We start from the raw sequence: 10,522 nt of genomic DNA, 5'->3' as shown, positions 1-10,522 counted from the left end.
AAAGTACAAACCTAGACACTCACAAGGTGACATTTCTGTAGCTTTCTTTGCTGTCCCATCTCCATTAGGGCTGGCCAGTTCTAGATTCTTACCCAGCCAATCAAATTAAAATCAATTAAAACTGCAAGCACTGATAAAGGCCCTCGCCACCCCTTGCGACCGCCGGGGTACATGCTTTGGTCGGTATGGCAATAGGGATGTCCATGCCAAATTTTAAATGTTTGTGACAAAATAATTTTTTTGAGTACCATTCAAAAGGGGTGCTGTGGTCAAATGTAATGTTTGACATATGTAAATTGTATATCATTGCATTCAGATCAACATTTTGAACCAAATATATATTAATGCCGGGAAATAGGGCACTGCATGTTTGAGTTACGCGGCATTTAAAACTTCAAAAAAGCATTTTTGAGGGGTTTTTTTTGTAGGCTGGCCACACCCACATTTACGATTTAGAAAACTTCAAGAGAGTAGCCTATATTCCCACATGGATCTAATTCATTTTGACCAATTTGCAAATTTCTTGAATGTGAGAGTGAAAATTTTGAAAAAATTAGGTTCCGCTCACAAAGGGTGAGGTCATAATATAATTTTTTACTTGTCTTGACATGTTCTATGCTTGTACCAAATTTTGAACATCAAAATAATTAATTTTTTGCCAAACTTGAATTTTGGGTCCAATAAAATTTACTTTTTGTTAACGTTTAGGGGGTCAAAAATGGGTTCCACCCATTATTTTTCTCCTAAACCATAACAGCTACAGTCATGTGACTTTCTCACATTGTGCCCCATCACAAATAAGGCCCCTGTGAATTTTTTCACAAGTCCAGGACAAATCGATTGTCTCCTACGAATTTTTGAAAATTAAATTTAAAGAGGGCGCTAGAGAGACATTTTGTGAGAGAGTGCCTTGATTTGCATATCATTGCGTTCAGCTCACAAATGTGCATAAACGCTGTATTAGCGTTTTCCCAACAAAAAATGTGTGAAAGAGAAATATTTTTTTGAAATATTCAAAAAATTGTGATTTTGTATTAAATTCACCATGACCACAACCAAAGTCATATTCAAAATGTAATTGATAATCTTTAATTACACATGGGTTTAGTGGGATTTGGCCAAATTTGAAGTGTTTGTGATGAAAACTGTGTGAGGAGATGTCCTGAATGTGAGGGTGTGCACTTTTGTCATTCCCGAGTTTGATTCAATATGGCCGACTTCCTGTACGTTTTAGGGCGGGCCCATTGTATCATTTTTGTCATGTTCTGACATGTTCTATTTTATGATGTAAGTTTCAGGTTTTTATGTTGACTTTTTTCCAGGTTGGGTTCCCATTGGCCCCATGAAAATCAAAGTTTGAGGTGGTGCTACTGAGTCGTCTTTTGTTATTTTTTCTCGGGGTCTTTTCTGACAGTTAGAGGTCATGGAGTTCTAATTTTGGTACTTCTCGCCATGTCATGGTGTGTTTACTACTTGATGTTTGCCATTTTGCAGCCTCCAGACGCGGTTTTAATGAATAAACGATTAACCATTATCAGCTTTTATATTTGATACATGCATTTTTCAATCTGCACATCCATTTTAGTGGGATAAAATTGGAGCCTAATATCCATACTAAGCACTCTGCTATTGAGCTACTTTGTTATGACAACATGCAAACAAATGTCTGTCTTTTTTTAAATTCAGTTTTCTGAAGGACCCAAGACTTCAGCCTGAATAAAGTAATCTTCCACCACCATAATCTAAGTTGCACACACACATTTTCATTTAGCATCTGAAAATTCTGTTGTTTTCATCCCTTGGCTTGAGTGTTTGTGAAATGTGGTTACAAAGAAACACATGTTAAGACATTACACATTCTTGGCATCTTTTTCACAGTAACCCACTACTCAGAAGCAGGGCCCCTACTACTAATTATCTTACAAACAAATGAGAGACAGTATTGACTTTCATCTGAAACATGCTGCTAAAACATTCACATTCTCACTAACCTCACTGGCTACATTTGTTCTATTTTCAAAACACATCTTCCTGATTGGAGAGGAAACAGAGAGGGACCCCCTAAATAGACCACAGGGAATAAACTATCATTTTGACCTCAGCAAACTGTGGGGAAATTCTGCATTGGCACAGTGATTTATAAGCACCATAACTTCAAACATATTGATGCATTTGAACTTGTATTTAAGCCTGGTTTACTTCCTCTTTCACATGACTCTGTTCTTTGAGGCTTGGGCTAAACACATAATGGGATTGGGTGGGTTTGCACGAATGTTGCACAAAAGAAGGAATTCAAATGAATGGAATTCTGCTGCCAAGTACAAGGCTGAAACTCTCTTTCTAAACTGCTACAATACCCTTGCTTCATGTTGCGTTAAGAAGTAACTAAAGCTATTGGCTTGTTCTGAAAGTTCATATGTGATTGGAAAAAATTGCCCATCACTCAAAGCATTATGGGAGCTGACTAACAGGAGGAGTAGCTGGGTGTTTGTGCATGAAACATGTATTAAACAGAAACACATTAAATCCAAGTATAACTTATAGATTGGCAGACTATGTCAAGTATAGATCAGTTGTTGTCCACCCTATTTACATTTTTGAAATTCTCATTTGATCATGTTACACAATTTCTTTAAGAATAGAGTAGAATATTTTACTTTCTGGAGGTATTTGAACCTTGATCAAGATACCTCATCCAATACTTCACTGGCCCCACTTTACTGATGAATATATGAGAAACAAAACAACTGCTTTCATAAATTGTTCTGGTAAATAAGGAGATTCATAGTACAGAGGTGTAGGGGGATGATCCTTCTGCTAAATGTCTTCATTGTGTGGAGAACACGAGTGGTTGGAGCCATGTTTAAGTGGATTAAAAGGGCAAAGCAGGTAAGAAGGACAGACTGGACTTTGCAAAACATTTCTTACTGTTAAAATGCTAAATATACTATGGTTTGAATAGTAAACGATAAAAAAGGTGGGAGTGTAGCAGAAATATAGCACTAAATAAATGATTGTAGTAAATATCTCTTGTTAATAATTCAAAATTATATCTGGGGGCAATCATGAACATGATATGTGTACAGTACCTGCGGTTTACAATAAAGATTTATGTATGGGTAAATATAGGCCACAATTCAACACTGCATCACAAGAGACAGATGAGTCCTGTAGATCCAAGCCTTTCTGATATCCAAATTGTCACATTATGATTTAACCATTGTAATAATTAAATTCCTTTACAGATAAAAAAAATGTCTGAAAATAACAATTTTTACAAAGAGCTTTTCACTTCCCACTTTAAACTTCCTTACTGTGTCACGTTAAGGTTTTTTCAAAAATAGTTCTTCCTTGTCTGGAGCTATAAGTTCAGTGTCATGTGTCTAATATGTACCATCTTTTACATGCAATTAGTCCATGCTTCTGCTCATAACTCATAAAGCAATTTCTTTCTCAAACTGGAGAAATGTTACAGCCAACTAAAATAAGTCCTTGATTAGTTTATTTGAAGCTTGTGGCCATTTTAAAATAGCAGAAACTATAGACTAACTGTAGATTAATAGAGACCGACAAGGAAAGATAACATTATAACATGAGATTCATTGCTGATTAGTTTTTGGCATCTAACATTAGGTTCAGAGCCCTCTGTTTGTGCTAGAGAAAATAAAGTTTAATACAAAAATAATGGTTGTTATCTTTAATCATTATTCAAAAACAATAATAACGCGACCTCCCTTCAGCCTTTGATTTGACTGTGTCTGTAGGATACTTATTGAAGCCAAAGCAAATAGTTTTATGTTTGGGAAATTGGATTGAGATATTATGACAAAAAGAACAAACAAACGATAAATCAGATTCCATTTCCTCTTGTGTTACTCTTGGAATGAGCCAAAAGATTCTTATTGACATTCATGTGGTCTCTTTTAAATCTGATTTTCCCCTCACACACTCTCTGCGAAGCTAACACGTTGCTAATCATCATGAATTGTCAATGATCATAAATCCTTGCTAGTAGCCGTCGACATTTAGATTGTTGTAGATGTGTGCCATTAACATTGCCAGGTCATTAAAGCCAGTCTGTGGAACATGCCCAGACCTGTTCTCACCGTTATTAGTAACACCGTGAGAAAGACTATGTGCGTGCGTTAGATGCCGCAGGGTAAGATGGATGAGCTGTATGATATAAGGAAGTATCAGTTTGATTTCACTATGATTGATTTAGTGTTAATGTATTAGGGCAAGTGAAGCTGTAGGACCAAGAACCAATAATGAAAACAACTCTGGTAATACAAACATAATTTCAATGACATAATACAGTAATAGGTCTCATTTTATGGCTTTTTCAATTGTCTCTGTTTAAAAGAAATGAGTAAGGAAGAAAAAATATGTCACAAAAATGCTTAAATAATGTTTTACTCATTTATAGTCACAATCAATCAACATCACACATTTAACATTGTAAGCAAGCACCACCAAGTGCCCACAAAAACATCATAAAACATTTAACTAAATTCATTTTTCCTATTAACATTTTACAGCATTTCACTTGGCAGTATGCCACATAAAAATGACAAGTCATTAAGGTATTTGACTGGTAATGATTAAATAGCCACAATACATGACACAAGGAAGTAGGTTCGCCCTGGCCCACCTGGGTCTCCAGTTTCTCACGGCTCTGGGTGATGCGTGCTGTCAGCTCTGTCTCTATGAATATCTGTTTGCCTCTTTTCTGTTCAGCTGTGACCTGCACTTTCCATCATAAGGCACAGGAAGGACAGGAGGCTGCAGGGCCCTCACATGCACTTAACCCATAGCCCACACTGACCCATGGGCTCGGGTCACAACTTTTACTGGCACAGTGGTGGACAAACATATTTTGGATGCCCACAACCATTTAATTTCACAATCTGCGCTGAAGACGAATGCATGCCGAAAGTGCTCATGTTCAAGAATGTTCAATCCTCAAGACATAATACAATCCTGGCAGAATTATTACTATTTTTCCAAAGCACCTGACAAGTTACTATAATAATATGCAAGCCTTTTCTGTTGCATTCTATATGATTTATTATCATTTTAAAGGACACTGAGTCCAACATTTTCACAAAAATGTGTAGAAGTATTAAGGTTTGTTTTGCCTGTGGAATTACAATAGACAACTACTCCAGCCATGTGGAATGACATTACAAAACATTTATCCAGTATAAAATCCTTAAATATACTCACTGTTTCACACAAGTTTATACTAATACTGAGACTATGGTGACACAAGTGATCCATATTTGAATAATTTTATTCAGTACAATATATGGAGAATAAATGTGACTCTTTGGCTTTGCTGATAAGGAAAAAAAAATAAAAAATCTAAATAAAGATTAAATATATATAATATACTCCAAAATTGTTTCAATATGCATGAAGTATAATTAGTTTTACCAGCTTTTAGTTGAGATTAATTTTAGATTATGAGGGGCCACCATAGTCTCTTCTATTATTGGGAAACACTATATACTACATCAGTGGTTCTTAACCTGGGTTCGATCGAACCCTAGGGGTTCGGTGAGTCAGTCTCAGGGGTTCGGCGGAGGTCAAGACACACACCAGACTCATACGATTAGCGGACTGCGAGCGTCTTCAGATGTTGCCCAATTCAACAAATGCACCCTTTGATGTGTTTGTCGAAGTACCTGCCCAACTTAAATGAGCCGTTTGAACGGCATAAAAACAAAACGACATAAAAATGAAGAAAAGGAACAGACTTTGCTGTGAAAATGACATGAGAGTGGCCAAGGTGAAGCCAGGCATTTCTGAACTGGTCTCTCAAAGGCAACAGCAGAAGTCACACTGATTTGCAGTAAATATTCATTATTATTCTAGTGTGATGGAAATTAGGTGATGGGTGTGTGTTAAAATGTTACAAATAATAAATAGCATAAATACAATAAGTTCATTATTGAAATACATAAGGTTAAAAATTAAAATAATTTCAGTGTGGTAGTACTAAAAAAGGTCATATCTTTGTTAAAAGGTATATATGTAATTTGTTGTGAGTTCACGCATTGTATTGGTTTTATTCTTTGAACACAGTGATGTTAATGCACGATTCATTTTGTGCACCAGTAAAACATACATATGTTTTGAATTTGAAAAAAATATATATATATATTTTTCAATAAACAAGGGTTCGGTGAATGTGCATATGAAACTGGTGGGGTTCAGTACCTCCAATAAGGTTAAGAACCACTGTACAACATAATATTATATTAGCACTATTCCTATAATACTACAAAACTACTATTACCTAATGTCACTCAGTGCCCTGTCAGCCTGTTTTCCCCACTCATATAAACACATTTACACCTCACATACTCATAATTGTTCGAATTCTTTTGTCTCCTCCATTTGAAAGTTACAGCTGTTCCCTTTCAGTGCAGGAATTCTCAGGACATTTCCCAATACTCCCCTATACATTTAACATTTCACATCACACATGAGTTACAGCCGATGGTCCATGGTAAGTGTGCACCTCCTGCTGTAGAGGACTTAAACTAGGCCACAGCCTGGTTTTGACAAGACTCTACTGGAGACAGACTGATCCGACCGGCCCCTGTGCGCAGCCTCAGGCACATCCAGAGAAAATTGTTATATTACAAACAAAAATACTGTCAACAAAACATTAAACCAGCAGATCAACTTAATGCTTACAACTGTTTCCTTTTCAAAGTACTTTTATGACACAACAAATGTATACAATCTGCCACAACTGTTTTTAGGATCTGAGTGCTCCCTGTATGAAATAAACTATAGGAAAATGAATAGGTTAACATCATTATGTATTATATTTTACCTTAGGGCATGTGTGTCATATTTGTTAGGCCCGAGCCCATACAGGGCGTAGGGCCTATTGCTTCCGCAACGATGAGTGCATGGGCTTCGCCCATGCACTCATCGTTGCAGACTGTCTTCATGAAGTTGCACGCGAAGCGCTCATGTCCCCAAACACACTCCTGACATCGAGCACTATCCAAGCCCCCATGCCGCAGGCATGGGCCATATTTGTTACTGCTAAAATGAATGAGGGGCGCGTCAGCACCCCTCATTCGCCATTGACCCCACGGTGATGTGGGAAAAGTCGAGAGCTTTCAAAAAACGTATAATATGTCATTGTAATGTTATCGGATATATTGTTTTTTCTAAAAATATTATTATAATTTTTTTGTTTTATTCTTCTTCTTTTTGAGCAGGAATTTGACCCCCTGAACATATTAAAAAACTCACAAAATTTTGCCCAAAATTCAGGTCTGGTGAAAAATTTATTTTTTTATGTGTTGCATCATTGGGCATAAAAAAGTGGCACGACAGCGCCCCCTGCAAAAGTCAAAATACATTGCGTCAATGGGAGACGTCCCGACGTCAACTTTGTCGTAGAGCCATGAAATTCGGTACACGCATTCTTCAAGTGATGCCAAACAAAAAATATTATTATGGCCACGCCCTCTGACGCACCGGAAGTTGGCCATCTTGGAATGAAAATTCCAAAATGCAAAGTCAGCGTTTTCGCGATAGCGCCCCCTACAGAACATCTAATATATTTGTATGGAGACTGACTTATGTCGTCTTTTGCACCATGTTGCCATGCTGATGTGCCAAACTGCCAATGTTATCCTAATGGGAAACCTCCCAATTTTTCCCATTCATGGGAACAATATTAGTTTCATGGAATAATGTGAAATTTGGCACCATCACTCTTCATGTCATCCTGATCAAAAAGGTCAATGAGACCCATGTCATATTTTTCACTGGGTTGCCATGGCGATGCGCAAAACAAAATTTCCACATTTTTGTACATTTCAAAGTCTTATAACGACTTATTATCGTCAACGACAAACATAAAATTTGGAATGGTGATTCTTCAGGTCGTCCCCGTCAGAAAAGTCCTGGGGGCCAAGTTTGTATTTTGCACGGTGTTGCCATGGCGATGCCTGGAAAACCCATGTTTTTGCATTTTGTGCATCAGCACTTCCAATGTCTTGTTTGGTGACAAGTGCAGCCCAAAGCCGCAATAAAACAGAGGCAAGTGGCGCGTCAGCACCACCCACAGGGAGTGCCAGGTCGGCCGAATGCGAAGCACGGCCCGCGAGGGCCGTTAGATGCCGCTTGCGGCTTTAATTTACGTTTGTTGCTGCAGTAACTTTGGCCCATTTCTCTTGTTCAAACATGCACAAATATGATAATTTTGGGAGTCACCTAAAGTCCTAACTAAATTTTATGTATGGAATGTGTTTAGATATTACACAGTAGAAATACAGGTATAAAAGTTTAACAACTCGATATGGTAGCAGAAAACAATAGTGACACATGTTATGTAGTCATTTGTGAGGACTCAGATGAGAGTGGCTGCTTCTTTGGTGTTCAGATATGATTTTTAACTGAAACAAGACCCAGATGTGATGCAAGTGCATCTCTTTTTTTCCCGGACACAAATGTATCGTGTCTTATTGGGTATTTCAATAGCATCTTTACTAGTCTTATTGCAGGTCAATGCAAAATTTTCTTAAGAAAGGAAAAAAAGATATCTTCTATCTTTAACCGGTAAACTTGCTGTGGAGAAATGCTTATTCAGAATGCTGAAAAATTAGGATTGTTGTGCATTCTTAAAAAAACAACTTGTAAACCTACATGCTATGCTATTTTAATTGGCCCCATGTCTTCGTCTCCCTGTGCCTCTGTATAGAACACTTGGAGAGTGACAGGCCCTACCAGGTGCTGTGCTGTTCAGATGCTTGAGATGGAATGCCCCTGTCAGCGCTGCACTTGTCCCCTCTGACCGCTCCGGGAATGTGACATGGGACATCACAGCTGGACGTGTTGGACAAAGTGACCTGTAGTACAAACATAGAGAAGTTATGACACTGGAGAGAAAGTCTTGCCCACACTTGTTTGTTATATTGTAGTGTATCTGATCTTCTAATTTTAAATAAAAAAGTCTGGTTATCGAGAAAGAAAGCCAAAAAGAAATATGGAATAATTAATGAGACCCTTACAATAACAATGACTGTGACGTAGGGGTTTAAGCACTCACCTGCTAACTACAGGTCACTAGTTCTAACGTCCAACTTTCCTAATCAACCACATTGGAAGGGCATTCAAGACACACAAATTTGGTTGGTTCACTATCATTTTGGATATTTTTAAGAACTTGAAAGACATTAGGAAATTCACCACATTTGAAAGGTTTGCACTCAAATGACGTCATTCTTCATTCCTGTGTGAGTCTCTAATCCTCTTTCTATAATAAATTTAAAAATGCATGAAGTGGCTTTTTGGCTGTACACTAGGTCAGAGAAAATCTCAAAGGGTATAACTATGTTTTTAAGAGCATGTCAGGATTCTACAAGTTCACATCTTGAAAGACTCCCATGGCCTGAGCGCAGCACCTTCTGCTCTAAATACACAACACAGGTCATGACCCCCTGTCTGCTGAGGGACCAGTTGCTACTTTACCCGTGAGAGGTCAAAGGTTAAAGCATGTGCCTGCCACTTGCTTCAGAAGTCAGCAAATTATTTACCACGGCTCCTTTTATGTGGCACCAAATGTCCACAGTGTAATGTTATCTGGACTTCAATGTGTGGACATGAAGGATCTTTGAGTATCTGCAATGAATGTTACTTTCGCTTTTGTGGCAGCTGTTTGGAAGGCTGAAAATGTTACCACCTTATATATCCTGCACCCATGTTTACAACCTGCACCTAAAGTTTTATTTTCAGATGTCAGATAGCTTGTTTGCATGGCAGAGATCTTGTCTTTTGCACTTTAGGCTAAACAAACAAAACAACACAAGTACATACAACTTCAGAGCATAAGCTCATTCCTGCAGCTCAGGAGGAGATTGACAAGATGTGGACCAGAAGATTATCTGGTATTTGGATAGAATGAAAAACGTGTGGCCATTACTTAATACTTAAAATTTCTGATCAATAGTGACATATTTTTTCCTATAGCACTGTATGAAAACCTTTGCTTGAGGCCATCACCTTCATAACCATCATGTAAAATCGGAGGTAGATTTTATTGTCCCCATAGGCTACGATAATTTGGAGACCATCTCCAGATCTGAGTCTCCATTCCACTTATGAGTACCTTTCTGAAGAATTTACATGTTTTTAGTGGAAGAAATTTATTGTGGTAATTTTGTCATACACAGTTGGCCTTGGAAGGGTTATATATGAGGTTTATGAGTGGCACAAGACACTAAACAATGACCTAGTTTGATTACTTTATATAAAAACAAAAGTGGAAGTGGAAAAGAAGTGGAAAAGAAACCCACCTATATGCATATCCAAGTGACAAACTTCATATAACTTCTTGTAATGTTTTATTTACTGCACCAGCAGAACATTCTTGCAAACACCGCAATTTTTTCTGGAGGAGTCCTTGGGAAACCTCACTAATAACGGGGTGGTGCTCAACTTGGCCTCACTTTTTGTCAAAGTGAACAGAACTGGCTTAAACTATGTTCAC

This window comes from Periophthalmus magnuspinnatus, chromosome 8 (assembly GCF_009829125.3).
Source record: "Periophthalmus magnuspinnatus isolate fPerMag1 chromosome 8, fPerMag1.2.pri, whole genome shotgun sequence".
In the NCBI taxonomy this organism is placed as follows: domain Eukaryota; kingdom Metazoa; phylum Chordata; class Actinopteri; order Gobiiformes; family Gobiidae; genus Periophthalmus; species Periophthalmus magnuspinnatus.
The sequence above is the reverse complement of the archived record's forward strand: the minus strand, read 5'-3'. Positions refer to the sequence as shown.